This window comes from Bombina bombina, chromosome 1 (genome assembly GCF_027579735.1).
Source record: "Bombina bombina isolate aBomBom1 chromosome 1, aBomBom1.pri, whole genome shotgun sequence".
Lineage (NCBI taxonomy): Eukaryota > Metazoa > Chordata > Amphibia > Anura > Bombinatoridae > Bombina > Bombina bombina.
Window position 1 is genome coordinate 892,796,433 of NC_069499.1, and position 15,723 is coordinate 892,812,155.

Genomic DNA, 15,723 nt, shown 5'->3' on the forward strand with positions numbered 1-15,723 from the left:
CTCACCTCCTGAGATTCCCCAAACTCCTTGTGCCGTCAGAGATCCCCACACAGCTCCCCAACCTGTGAGACTTTGCATCTGTTGAAATTACAGTCCAGGTCGGAAGCACAAAAGAAAGCCGGCCCTGAATTAAACAATGGTGATCTGTCCACCATGTTAGGAGAGTGTCGAACAAACGGTTTTAAAGATATTAATTGAGATATCTTCGTGTATATCCTTGCACCATTGCTTCAGCATACAGATGCTGAAGAGGTCGCATGTGAAAATGAGCAAAGGGGATCGTGTCCGATGCAGCAGTCATAAGACCTAGAATTTCCATGCTTAAGGCTACCGAAGGGAATGATTGTGGACTGAAGGTTTCGACAAGCTGTAATCAACTTTAGACGTCACTTGTCTGTTAAAGACAGAGTCATGGACACTGAATCCATCTGGAAAACCCAGAAAGGTTACCCTTGTCTGAGGAATCAAAGAACTTTTTGGTAAAGTTGATCCTCCTAACCATGATCTTGAAGAAACAACACAAGTCGATTCGTATGAGAATCTGCTAAATGTAAAGACTGAGCAAGTACCAAGATATCGTCCAAATAAGGAAATACCACAATACCCTGTTCTCTGATTACAGACAGTGCAGGCACCGAGAACCTTTGTAAAAATTCGTGGAGCTGTAGCTAGGCCAAACGGCAGTAGCCACAAACTGGTAATGCTTGTCCAGAAACGAGAATCTCAGGACCTGATAATGATCTGGATGAATCGGGAATATGCAGATATGCATCCTGTAAATCTATTGTGGGACATATAATTACCCTTGCTGAACAAAAGGTAAGATAGGTCCTTACAGTTACCATCTTGAACGTTGGTATCCTTACATAACGATTCAATATTTTTAGATCCAGAACTGTCTTGAAAGAATTCTCCTTCTTTGGTACAATGAAGAGATTTGAATAAAACCCCATCCCCTGTTCCGGAACTGGAACTGGCATAATTACTCCAGTCAACTCTAGATCTGAAACACATTTCAGAAATGCTTGAGCTTTTACCTGGATTTACTGGGACACCGGGAAAGAAAAAAATCTCTTTGCAGGAGGTCTCAACTTGAAAACCAATTCTGTACCCTTCTGAAACAATGCTCTGAATCCAAAGATTGTGAACAAATTGATCCAAATTTCCTTGAAAAAAAAAAACGTAACCTGCCCCCTACCAGCTGAGCTGGAATGAGGGCCGCACCTTCATGTGGACTTAGAAGCAGCTTTTGCCTTTTCTAGCTGGCTTGGATTTATTCCAGACTGGAGATTGGTCTCCAAACTGAAACTGCTCCTGAGGATGAAGGATCAGGCTTTTGTTCTTTGTTTGAATACGAAAGGAACGAAAACGATTATTAGCCCTGTTTTATACCTTTAGATTTTTTTATCCTGTGGTAAAAAAGTTCCTTTCCCCACCAGTAACAGTTGAAATAATGGAATCCAACTGAGAACCAAATAATTTGTTACCCTGGAAAGAAATGGAAAGTAAAGTTGATTTAGAAGCCATATCAGCATTCCAAGTTTTAAGCCATTAAAGCTCTTCTAGCTAAAATAGCTAGAGACATAAACCTGACATCAAACTCTGATAATATCAAAAATGGCATCACAGATAAAATTATTAGCATGCTGAAGAAGAATAATAATATCATGAGAATCACGATGTGTTACTTGTTGCGCTAAAGTTTCCAACCAAAAAGTTGAAGCTGCAGCAACATCAGCCAAAGATATAGCAGGTCTAAGAAGATTACCTGAACACAGATAAGCTTTTCTTAGAAAGGACTCAATTTTCCTATCTAGAGGGATCCTTAAACGAAGTACCATCTGATCGTAGGAATAGTAGTACGTTTAGCAGGGTAGAAATAGCCCCGATCAACTTTAGGGATCTTGTCCAAAATTATAATCTGTCAGACGGCACAGGATATAATTGCTTAAAACGTTTAGGAAGGAGTAAATGAATTACCCAAATAATCCCATTCTTTGGAAATTACTGCTGAAATAGCATTAGGGAACAGGAAAAACTTCTGGAATAAACCACAGGAGCTTTAAATACCTTATCTAAACGTTTAGAAATTAGTATCAGAGGACAGAAATCCTCTATTTCTAAAGCAATTAGTACTTCTTTAAGTAAAGAACGAATAAATTCCATTTTAAATAATATGAAGATTTATCAGCAATCAACCTCTGAGACCTGAATCCTCTGAACCAGAGGAATCATCAGAATCAGAATGATGATGTTGCATTTAAAAATTCATCTGTAGGGGAGAGAAGTTTTAAAAGATTTTTTACGTTTACTAGAAGGAGAAATAACAGACATAGGCCTTCTTTATGGATTCAGAAACAAAATCTCTTATATTATCAGGAACATTCTGCACCTTAGATGTTTGAAGGAACTGCAACAGGCAATGGTACTTTACTAAAGGAAATATTATCTGCTTTAAGCAAGTTTGTCATGACAAATCAATACAAACAACAGCTGGAGGAATAGCTACCAAAAGTTTACAGCAGATACACTTAGCTTTGGTAGATCCAGCACTAGACAGCGATTTTCCTGTAGTATCTTCTGACTCAGATGCAACGTGAGACATCTTGCAATATGTAAGAGAAAAAAAACAGAATTTATGTTTACCTGATAAATTACTTTCTCCAACGGTGTGTCCGGTCCACGGCGTCATCCTTACTTGTGGGGATATTCTCTTCCCCAACAGGGAAATGGCAAAGAGCCCAGCAAAGCTGGTCACATTATCCCTCCTAGGCTTCCGCCTTCCCCAGTCATTCGACCGACGGTAAAGGAGGAATATTTGCATAGGAGAAATCATATGATAACCGTGGTGACTGTAGTTAAAGAAAATAGAATCACATCAGACCTGATTAAAAAACCAGGGCGCGGCCGTGGACCGGAACACACCGTTGGAGAAAGTAATTTATCAGGTAAACATAAATTCTGTTTTCTCCAACATAGGTGTGTCCGGTCCACGGCGTCATCCTTACTTGTGGGAACCAATACCAAAGCTTTAGGACACGGATGATGGGAGGGAGCAAATCAGGTCACCTAGATGGAAGGCACCACGGTTTGCAAAACCTTTCTCCCAAAAATAGCCTCAGAAGAAGCAAAAGTATCAAATTTGTAAAATTTGGTAAAAGTGTGCAGTGAAGACCAAGTCGCTGCCTTACATATCTGATCAACAGAAGCCTCGTTCTTAAAGGCCCATGTGGAAGCCACGGCCCTAGTGGAATGAGCTGTGATTCTTTCAGGAGGCTGCCGTCCGGCAGTCCCATAAGCCAATCTGATGATGCTTTTAAGCCAAAAAGAAAGAGAGGTAGAAGTTGCTTTTTGACCTCTCCTTTTACCAGAATAAACAACAAACAAGGAAGATGTTTGTCTGAAATCCTTTGTAGCATCTAAATAGAATTTTAGAGCACGGACAACGTCCAAATTGTGTAACAAACGTTCCTTCTATGAAACTGGATTCGGACACAAAGAAGGTACAACTATCTCCTGGTTAATATGTTTGTTGGAAACAACCTTCGGAAGAAAACCAGGCTCAGTACGTAAAAACCACCTTATCTGCATGGACCAGATAGGGCGGAGAACACTGCAGAGCAGATAACTCTGAAACTCTTCTAGCAGAAGAAATTGCAACCTAAAACAAAACTTTCCAAGATAATAACTTAATATCTATGGAATGTAAGGGTTCAAACGGAACCCCTTGAAGAACTGAAAGAACTAGATTAAGACTCCAGGGAAGAGTCAAAGGTCTGTAAACAGGCTTGATTCTAACCAGAGCCTGAACAAACGCTTAAACGTCTGGCACAGCTGCCAGCCTTTTGTGAAGTAAAACAGATAAAGCAGAGATCTGTCCCTTCAGAGAACTCGCAGAAAATCCTTTCTCCAAACCTTCTTGTAGAAAGGAAAGAATCTTAGGAATTTTTATCTTGTTCCATGGGAATCCTTTAGATTCACACCAACAGATATATTTTTTCCATATATTATGGTAAATTTTTCTAGTTACAGGCTTTCTAGCCTGAATAAGAGTATCTACTACAGAATCTGAAAACCCACGCTTTGATAAAATCAAGCGTTCAAACTCCAAGCAGTCAGTTGGAGGAAAACCAGATTCGGATGTTCAAATGGACCCTGAATAAGAAGGTCCTGTCTCAAAGGTAGCTTCCATGGTGGAGCCGATGACACATTCACCAGGTCTGCATACCAAGTCCTGTGTGGCCACACAGGAACTATCAAGGTCACCGAAGCCCTCTCCAGATTGATCCTGGCTACCAGCCTGGGAATGAGAGGAAACGGTGGGAATACATAAGCTAGGTTGAAGATCCAAGGTGCTACTATTGTATCCAATAGAGTCGCCTTGGGATCCCTGGATTTGGACCCGTAACAAGGGACCATGAAGTTCTGACGAGAGGCCATCAGAACCAAGTCTGGAATGCCCCATAATTGAGTTATTTGGGCAAAGATTTCCAGATGGAGTTCCCACTCCCCCGGATGCTCCTCCATCGCCAGGGAACTCCTTGTTACCCCCTGATGGTTGATATATGTAACAGTCGTCATGATGACTGATTGAAACCTTATGAATTTGGCCTTTGCTAGTCTAGGCCAAGCCTTGAGAGCATTGAATATCGCTCTCAGTTCCATTATGTTTATCGGGAGAAGAGAGTCTTCCCGAAACCATAGACCCTGAGTTTTCAGGGGTTCCCAGACCGCGCCCCAGCCCACCAGACTGGCGTCGGTCGTGACAATGACCTATTCTGGTCTGCGGAAGCTCATTCCCTGTGACAGGTTGTCCAGGGTCAGCCACCAACGGAGTGAATCTCTGGTTATTTGATCTACTTGTATCGTCGGAGACAAGACTGTATAATCCCCATTCCACTGTCTGAGCATGCCCAGGTGCAATGGTCTTAGATGAATTCGTGCAAAAGGAACTATGTCCATTGCCGCAACCATCAACCCTATTACTTCCATGGACTGCGCTATGGAAGGAATAAGAACAGAATGAAGTACCTGACAAGAGCTTAGAAGTTTTGATTTTCTGGCCTCTGTCAGAAAAACCTTCATTTCTAAGGAAACTATTATTGTTCCCAAGAAGGGAACTCTTGTTGACGGGGACAGAGAACTTTTTTCTATGTTCACTTTCCACCTGTGAGATCTGAGAAAGGCTAGGACAATGTCCGTATGAGCCCTTGCTTTTGACAGAGACGACACCTGAATCAGGATGTCGTCCAAGTAAGGTACTACTGCAAAGCCCCTTGGTCTTAGCACCGCTAGAAGGGACCCTAGTACCCTTGTGAAAATCCTTGGAGCAGTGGCTAATCCGAATGGAAGTGCCACAGGTAATGCTTGTCCAGAAAGGCGAACCTTAGGAACCGAAAATGTTCCTTGTGGATAGGAATACGTAGGTACGCATCCTTTAAGTCCACCGTGGTCATGAATTGACCTTCCTGGATGGTAGAAAGGATCGTTCGAATGGTTTCCATTTTGAATGATGAAACCCTTAGAAACTTGTTTAGAATCTTGAGATCTAAAATAGGTCTGCATGTTCCCTCTTATTTGGGAATTATGAACAGGTTGGAGTAAAAACCCATCCCTTGTTCTCCTAATGGAACAGGATGAATCACACCCATGCTTAACAGGTCTTCTACACAGTGTAAGAATGCCTGTTCGAAGATAATTGAGACCCGTGGAACCTTCCCCTTGGGAGTAGTTCCCTGAATTCCAGGAGATAACCTTGAGAAACTATTTCTAGCGCCCAAGGATCCTGAACATCTCTTGCCCCAACCTGAGCAAAGAGAGAAAGTCTGCCCCCCACCAGATCCTTCCCAGATCGGGGGCCAACACTTCATGCTGTTTTGGTAGCAGTGGCAGGTGACTTGGCCTGCTTACCCTGTTCCAGCCTTGCATCGGCCTCCAGGCTGGCTTGGTTTGAGAAGTATTACCCTCTTGCTTAGAGGGTGTAGAATTTGAGGCTGGTCCGTTTCTGCGAAAGGGACGAAAATTTGGCCTATTTTTAGCCTTAAAAGACCTATCCTGTGGGAGGGCGTGGCCCTTTCCCCCAGTGATGTCTGAAATAATCTCTTTCAAGTCAGGGCCAAACAGTGTTTTACCCTTGAAAGGGATGTTAAGCAAAAGCGCTCTGCGCGCCACGATAGCAAACCCTGAATTATTCGCCGCCAATCTAGCTAATTGCAAAGCGGCATCTAAAATAAAAAAGAGTTAGCCAATTTAAGAGCTTGAACTCTGTCCAAAACCTCCTCGTACGAAGATTCTTTATTAAGCGACTTTTCTAGTTGAAACACGCAGCTGTAGTGACAGGAACAATGCATGAAATTGGTTGTAGAAGGTAACCTTGCTGAACAAACATCTTTTTAAGCAAACCCTCTAACCTTTAATCCATAGGATCTTGAAAGCACAACTATCTTCTATAGGAATAGAAGTGCGTTTGTTTAGAGTAGAACCCGCCCCCTCGACCTTGGGGACTGTATGCTATAAGTCCTTTCTGGGGTCGACTTTAGGAAACTAATTTCTTAAATATAGGGGGAGGACAAAGGGTATGCCGGGCCTTTCCCACTCCTTATTTACTATGTCCGCCACCCGCTTGGGTATAGGAAAAACATCGGGGGGCACCGGAACCTCTAGGAACTTGTCCATCTTACCTAATTTCTCTGGAATGACCAAATTGTCACAATCATCCAGAGTAGATAATACCTCCTTAAGTAGTGCGTGGAGATGTTGAAATTTAAATTTAAAAGTTACAATATCAGGTTCTGCTTGTTGAGAAATTTTCCCTGAATCTGAAATTTCTCCCTCAGACAAAACCTCCCTCCTGGCCCCTTCAGATAGGTGTGAGGGTATGTCAGAAAAGATATCATCAGCGTCCTCTTGCTCCTCAGTGTTTAAAACAGAGCAATCACGCTTTCTGATAAGTAGGCATTTTGGAAAAAAATGCATGCAATAGAATTATCCATTACAGCCATTAATTGTTGTATGGTAATAAGTATTGGCGCACTAGATGTACTAGGGGCCTCTTGTGTGGGCAAAACTGGTGTAGACACAGAAGGGGATGATGCAGTACCATGCTTACTCCCCTCATTAGAGGAATCATCTTGGGCAATATCATATCTATGGCATTATTATCCCTACTTTGTTTGGACATTATGACACAAATATATCACATATATTTAAATGGGGAGACACATTGGCTTTCATACATATAGAACATCGTTATCTGATGGTTCAGACATGTTAAACAGGCTTAAACTTGTTAACAAAGCACAAAAAACGTTTTACAATAAAACCGTTACTGTCCCTTTAAATTTTAAACTGAACACACTTTATTACTGAATATGTGAAAAAGTATGAAGGAATTGTTCAAATATCACCAAAATTTCACCACAGTAACTTAAAGCCTTAAAAGTATTGCACACCAAATTTGAAAGCTTTAACCCTTAAAATAACGGAACCGGAGCCGTTTTTACATTTAACCCCTATACAGTCCCAGGTATCTGCTTTGCTGAGACCCAACCAAGCCCAGAGGGGAATACGATACCAAATGATGCCTTCTATAAGCTTTTTCAGTGGTTCTTAGCTCCTCACACATGCATCTACATGCCATGCTTTCCAAAAGCAACTGCGCATTAGAGGCGCGAAAATGAGGCTCTGTCTATGACTAGAAAAGGCCCCCAGTGAAAAAGGTGTCCAATACAGTGCCTGCCGTTTTTATTAAAACAATCCCCAAGATTTAACAACTATTAAAAGTAATAATCTGCCAAATATACTTAGTAAAGTAATCGTTTTAGCCCAGAAAAATGTCTACCAGTTTTTTAAGCCCTAATGAAGCCCTTTATTCTTTTACTTAAACAAAGAAAATGGCTTACCGGTTCCCATAGGGAAAATGACAGCTTCCAGCATTACCGAGTCTTGTTAGAAATGTGTCATACCTCAAGCAGCAAAAGTCTGCTCACTGCTTCCCCCAACTGAAGTTAATTCCTCTCAACAGTCCTGTGTGGAAACAGCCATCGATTTTAGTAACGGTTGCTAAAATCATTTTCCTCTTACAAACAGAAATCTTCATCTCTTTCCTGTTTCAGAGTAAATAGTACATACCAGCACTATTTTAAAATAACAAACTCTTGATTGAAGAATAAAAACTACATTTAAACACCAAAAACTCTAAGCCATCTCCGTGGAGATGTTGCCTGTACAACGGCAAAGAGAATGACTGGGGAAGGCGGAGCCTAGGAGGGATCATGTGACCAGCTTTGCTGGGCTCTTTGCCATTTCCTGTTGGGGAAGAGAATATCCCACAAGTAAGGATGACGCCGTGGACCGGACACACCTATGTTGGAGAAACAACATATATATAAAGCAAAATTGATCAAATTCCTTAAATGACAGTTTCAGGAATGGGAAAAAATGCCAAAGAACAAGCTTCTAGCAACCAGAAGCAATAAAAAATGAGACTTAAATAATGTGGAGACAAAAGTGACGCCCATATTTTTTCGCGCCAAATAAGACGCCCACATTATTTGGCGCCTAAATGCTTTTTGGCGCCAAAAATGACGCCACATCCGGAACGCCGACATTTTTGGCGCAAAATAACGTCAAAAAATTACGCAACTTCCGGCGACACGTATGACGCCGGAAACGGAAATAGAATTTTTGCGCCAAAAAAGTCCGCGCCAAGAATGACGCAATAAAATGAAGCATTTTCAGCCCCCGCGAGCCTAACAGCCCACAGGGAAAAAGTCAAATTTTAAGGTAAGAAAAATGTTAAATTAAAATGCATTATCCCAAATATGAAACTGACTGTCTGAAAATAAGGAAAGTTGAACATTCTGAGTCAAGGCAAATAAATGTTTGAATACATATATTTAGAACTTTATAAACAAAGTGCCCAACCATAGCTAGGAGTGTCACAGAAAATAAGACTTACTTACCCCAGGACACTCATCTACATATAGCAGATAGCCAAACCAGTACTGAAACGAGAATCAGCAGAGGTAATGGTATATATAAGAGTATATCGTCGATCTGAAAAAGGGAGGTAAGAGATGAATCTCTACGACCGATAACAGAGAACCTATGAAATAGACCCCTTAGAAGGAGATCACTGCATTCAAATAGGCAATACTCTCCTCACATCCCTCTGACATTCACTGCACGCTGAGAGGAAAACCGGGCTCCAACTTGCTGCGGAGCGCATATCAACGTAGAATCTAGCACAAACTTACTTCACCACCTCCATCGGAGGCAAAGTTTGTAAAACTGAATTGTGGGTGTGGTGAGGGGTGTATTTATAGGCATTTTGAGGTTTGGGAAACTTTGCCCCTCCTGGTAGGAATGTATATCCCATACGTCACTAGCTCATGGACTCTTGCTAATTACATGAAAGAAAGACTGTACATCAGGAAGCTCTGTCCCTTTAAGGAACTAGCGGCAAGTCCCTTCTCCAAACCATCTTGGAGAAAGGAAAAAATCATGGACACCTTGAACTTATGCCAGGGGAATCCACACTCTTCACACCAGAATAAGTAGGTCCTCCACAACTTATGACAGATGTGACGTGTGGCCGGCTTTCTAGCTTGAATGAGAGTATCAATCACTATCTCAGAAAAACCTCTTTTGGCTAGGACTAAACGTTCAATCTCCAAGTATTCAGCCTCAGAGAATCTAGATTCTGATCAACAAAAGGACCCTGTTCCAGCAGATCCCTGTGACAAGGTAACCTCCATGGAGGAGATGAAGATATCCCCACCAGGTCCGTGAACCACATCCTTCGTGGCCACAATGTAGCAATTAGAATAGCCGAAGCTTGCTCCTGCTTGATGCAGGCCACTACACGAGGGAGAAGTGGTAACGGTGGAAACATGTAAACTAGGCTGAACCTCCATGCACTGCTAATGCATCTATCAGCTCTGCCTGAGGATCCCTGGACCACGACCCATATCTAGGTAGCTTGGTATTGAGTTGGGACGCCATGAGATCTATCTCTATCCCCCATCTGTTGCAAATTTCCACAAACACCTTGGGATGGAGAGACTATTCCCCCGGATGAAACGATTGTCTGCTGAGAAAATCTGCTTCCCAGTTGTCCACACCCGGAATGTGGATGGCTGACAGCGAGCAGCTGTTGGCCTCCGCCCATTCCAGAATCCAAGATACTTCCCTCATTGCTAGGGAGCTCCTCGTTCCCCCCTGATAGTTGATTTAAGCCACTGAGGTTATGTTGTCTGATTGGAATCTGATAAACTGGGACAAACCCAGAAGAGGCCAAGCTTTCAGAGCATTGAAGATCACTCAAAGTTCCAAAATGTTGATCGGGAGGAGAGATTCCTCTCGAGTCCACTGGCCCTGTGCCTTCCTGGCACCCCAAACAGCTCCCCATCCTGATAGACTTGCGTCCGTAGTCACAATCTACCAGGATGGTCTTAAGAAGGATGTCCCTTGAGACAGGTGATCTGGACAGAGCCACCAAGAGAACGATTCTCTCGACCGGTTGTCCAGAGAAATCTGTTGAGACAGATCTGAGTGGTCGCCGTTCCACTGCCTCAGCATGCATAGCTGAAGAGGTCTGAGATAGAATCTGGCAAATGGGATGACCCTGTCCTTTAGGTTTATTCTTCTTATCCTGTGGTATAAAGGCACCTTTGCCCCCAGTAACCATGGATATGATTGAGTCCAGGCCTGGATTGAAAAGAATCTTCCCCTGAAATGGTAGGGAAAGTAATCTAGAGGGTAGTCCCTACGGGCTAGAACAGAAAAACCTGATGTCTTGGCATTCAGGCGAATGATCTGCATATTGGCATCACAGATAAAAGAATTAGCTACCCTCAAGGCCTTAAATTTTTCCTGGATCTCGTTAAGGGGAGTTTCCACCTCGATCATCTCTGACACAGAGTCGCACCAATAGGTAGCGGCTCCAGCCACCGCAGCAACCGCCGCTGCAGGTTGAAACAAATACCCTGTGTGCTGAAACATCTTTCTTAACAGAGTTTCTAGCTTCTTACCCATGGGCTCCTTAAACGACGAACTATCCTCAAGCGGGATAGTAGTGCGCTTAGCAAGCGTGGAGATAGCTCCATCCACCTTAGGGAAAGAACCACACAACTCTAATTGAAAGTCCAGAACCGGGAACAATTTCTTAAAGGAAGAAGAAGGGGAAAAAGAAGATCGAAGTATCTCCTATTCATTCTTAATAATATTTTCCCCATCAGGCGGCAATATTTCCCGATGATCCTCTTGTGGCAGCTGTGAGGTATCATCATCTTCTAAGGAGGGTGACTGTATTGTCTTAAAAAAAGTATTCATCTTTGAGCTGGGGGTGTTGGTTATTTTTGCTCCCTTGTCAATTTTAGTAACCCTCCTAGCTGCCATGTTATGTATAGTTTTTCAAAGGCCCCTGCTGATCTTGCACTTAATATTTTATGGAACAAGAGAGTCCTGTATCTATGTGCTGATTCTTTGCAGTGGTCCCTGTGTCTGTAATTATAACCAACACTGCAGGCTTGATCTGTAATTATCTGCCTTCAAAATGTCACTATATGGTAGTACAGTCCTTTTATACCTTTGGGCCTTTTATTGATAAGTGTCCAGTCTGAGGTTATTCAGAAATCATATAAACTAGGCCTTGTTCAGAAGTCAGTACTTGTGCTGTGTATAAAGGCTGTGTCAGACCGTTTGCTTGTAGGGGATTTCTGTAGCAAAACAGCAGGGGCACTGTCTGAGCTCTTTACCTTTTATTAGTGACCCTCTTTTAACCCTCTGCAACTCTCTCTTTGTCTGCTTGAGATCTACTTCCTTCCCACTATGATCTTGTTTATTTGCAAAGGCCTGTGTTACTTGTAAGGCACCACACAGCCTTCTAATGTAAAAATGGGGTTTCCCGGTCAATTTAGCAGGGGCGCGATTTTAACATTTGCTCTGGTTCATCCCTTTTAGATTTCTATGTTCCCGTCTTCTCAATTCTGCCTGCTGCTTGCCCCTGAGATCTTATTTGCAGCTCCGGTATTTATTTTGGGCCGCAGTTAACCCTCTGGAAGCTGCTGTGTGTATAATGAGGTATGGGGTTTCCAGGCCTAGCTGCAGGGGCGCATTTATATTAGAGGCTTCAGTTTGCTTAAAACTGCATTTTACTCACATGGTGTTGCTTTATTTGTGTTCCCAGGTTTTTCTTACATCCTCTCTATTTATTTGTGTGGGTCAGAGAGCATCTGAACCCACAGTAATCTCCTCTGGTGCCAGTTTGAACACGGAGCATTAGCAATACACGTCCATTTCACTTCATGGTCGGCTCCGCCCAGGAATTATCTATCTTTTTAAACAATAAACATTTTCAAGTAGACCATCCCTTTACCTTCAACAGAGGTTCATTTTTGTGTGTGACGGGTAGCGCTGGTATTATAAGTTGAAAATGAAAACTTGCATGAAACCTGACGCTCTGAAAAAATTAACCACAGGATATAGCGTTTATGATATCAAATCAACCCTATTGACTTCAAGAGCAGCAAAGTTTAAAAAAATCTAACACCTATACTCACGTGCTAACCCCCATCACAATAAAACTCCTTACTCTAATAACCTCTAAACTGCTACATCCCCAAATTTTAAGCCTGCTACACTATTAACCACTAATCCGCCATAACCTCCCATCTCTTTTAACCCTAACACTATTAACCACTAAACCACTACGATCCCGACCTCAATAGAAAAATCTTTCACTCTATTGGCTGATTTAAGTTGGAATGAAAAATCAGCCAATAGAAATGCAAGGGCACCCTTATATACTCTTCAACATGACAGCATAAAAAAGGTTTGAGTGGAAGATCAGAATAGGACCACCCAAGAAGATCTAGGAGTCCCGGTTGGGGACCAAGGAGCGCCGATATAAACCCATCACTGCCACCCAAATGAACTGGTTGAAGATGGTTTTTTTAAGATAGATGTTTTTTTGTTGCAAAAGAGCTATAAAATCAATTAAATTAAGGCCCTGCTGGGCAAATGTCCTTTTCCGGGCGATTTTTAGTTAAGGTTTTTTTATTTGTGGGGTTATTTTAGTTTTAGTGTAGGTTTTTTAGGGTACTTTAGTTTTAGGATAGGGCATTGTTTAGTAGTGTTTATTTTTGGTAACTTAGGCAGTCTTAGGTTAGGGGTCTTTGGGGGGCTAGCTGTTAGGTGGTTAATAGAGTAGGGGGTTATCGCGGTGGGGTAATGGCAGTGTATGGGTTAATAGAGTAGGGGGTTATTGCAATGGGTGTAATGGCAGTTTAGGAGGTTAGGTAGTGTTGGGGTTATTGCGGTTTTAGAGGTTAAAAGTGTAGCGGGGTAGTTTAAGATGGGGGATGTAGCGGTTTAGGTGTTAATAGTATAGCATGGTAGTTTGCAATGGGAGATGAGGCAGATTAGGGGTTAATAATGTAGCAGATTGTTTGCGATGAGGGATGTGGCGGATTAGGGGTTAATAACTTTGGGAGTGGATAGTGTAGGTCATGAAACTTAATTTTAATGGGGTTTTTTGTGCTTAGTGCAACTTTTTTTTTAAGTGCAAACCCTTTATACAACCTTTGCGCTTGCGTAAAAAGTTTGATAGTAAAATGAAATTGCGTTTGAGCAATCACATTTACTTTTAAGTTGTAATATGAGCGCAAATTAAAGTGATCACAATATTGCAATATAACGCTTGTGTTAAGATTACTGCTCGATTTGTAATCTAGCACAAAATGTAAGAAAATAAATAGTGGGCATATGTCATATAATTTGTGTATAGCTTATTTTGTGGTTTTACACAGCATCAATAAACATGAAGAGTAATTGTGGAGTATACTGAAGGTTTTATTTTTAATAGCTTTTTAGCTCACATGAATTTTCAGTTTCTAAATAAAGTGGTCCAAATAATTAATTATGTGAACACAATATTGCACTTTGTATAGTTAAAACATTTTTCAAGTATTTTATCAGTGACTCTGGTATAATACAATCATTTGGGAGATATAAAGGGAGTGAAAAGCGTACAGTCCAAAACAATCGGCTAGATTTCGAGTTTTGTCGGTAAAAAGCCGCGTAGCTAACGCTGCTTTTTTTGCCAACGCACCCTTCCAACAATGCTGGTATTTAGAGTTGTCTGAGGGGCTGCGTTAGGCTGAAAAAAGGCTGCGTTGAGCCTAACTTAGCTCCACTTCAACCCTCAATACCAGCGTTGCTTACGGCAGCGGTAAGCTGGCAAAACGTGCTCGTGCACGATATCCCCATAGGAAACAATGAGGCATTTTGGGCTGAAAAAACCTAACACCTGCAAAAAAGCAGCGTTCAGCTCCTAACGCAGCCCCATTGTTTCCTATGGGGAAACACTTTCTAAGTCTGCACCTAACACCCTAACATGTACCCCGAGTCTAAACACCCCTAACCTTACACTTATTAACCTCTAATCTTCCGCCCCCACTATCGCTGACACCTGCATTATACTATTAACCCCTAATCTCCTGCTCCGTACACCGCCGCAACCTACATTATACTTATGAACCCCTAATCTGCTGCCCCTAACATCGCCAACCCCTATATTATATTTATTAACCCCTAATCTGCCCCCCCAACATCGCCGCTACCTAACTACACGTATTAACCCCTAATCTGCCGACCGGACTTCGCCGCCACTATAATAAATGTATTAAACCCTAAACCGTCGCACTCACGCCTCGCAAACACTAGAATAAATAGTATTAACCCCTAATCTGCCCTCCCTAACATCGCCGCCACCTACCTACAATTATTAACCCCTAATCTCCCGCCCGCACCGTCGCCGCTACTATAATAAAGTTATTAACCCCTAAATCTAACCCTAACCCTAACACCCCCCTAACATAAATATAATTTATATTAAACGAAATAATATTCCTATAATTAACTAAATTATTCCTATTTAAAACTAAATACTTACCTATCAAATAAACCATAATATAGCTACAATATAATTAATAATTACATTGTAGCTATTTTAGGATTTATATTTATTTTACAGGCAACTTTGTATTTATTTTAACTAGGTACAATAGCTATTAAATAGTTAATAACTATTTAATAGCTACCTAGTTAAAATAAATACAAAATTACCTGTAAAATAAATCCTAACCTAAGTTACAATTAAACCTAACACTACACTATCATTAAATTAATTAAATAAATTACCTACAATTACCTAAAATAAAATACAATAAAATAAACTATTCTATAATACAAACCCCCCCCCCACTAAATTACAAAAAATAAAAAAAGAATTACAAGTGGTTTAAACTAATTACCCCTAATCTAAGCCCCCTAATAAAATAAAACAGCCCCCCAAAATAAAAAATTCCCTACCCTATTCTAAAATACAAAAGTAATCTTCGAACAAAGTAAACACTCCCTGGGCTTGAGTGTTGTGAGTCTATGCTGGGCAGGCACTAGCTTTCAAAGCCAATGGCATCAGCGGTGATGTCGGGAGTCTCAAAGTGAACCCACGAAGTCTGAGATATAAAATTGCGCATGCACATGGATCCGCACATACTCACATAGGTACACATACTAGGTACAAAGCTTGGGAAACAAAATATCTGGGTTTTGTGTACATTATTAAATACAGCAAATGCTTTGGTCCTGTCCTTTCTCCATTTACATTACAAAGTGAAAAAAAAATAATATTTGAATACATTTTATACCAAGAAAAGT

General features: G+C 41.5%; 1 protein-coding gene across 2 annotated transcripts in view; it reads right to left on the reverse strand.

Annotated features, from left to right (window-relative positions):
• Positions 1-15,723, reverse strand: part of LPCAT2 (lysophosphatidylcholine acyltransferase 2) — a 272,374-nt gene that overhangs the window by 131,265 nt on the left and 125,386 nt on the right. The window lies entirely within an intron of this gene.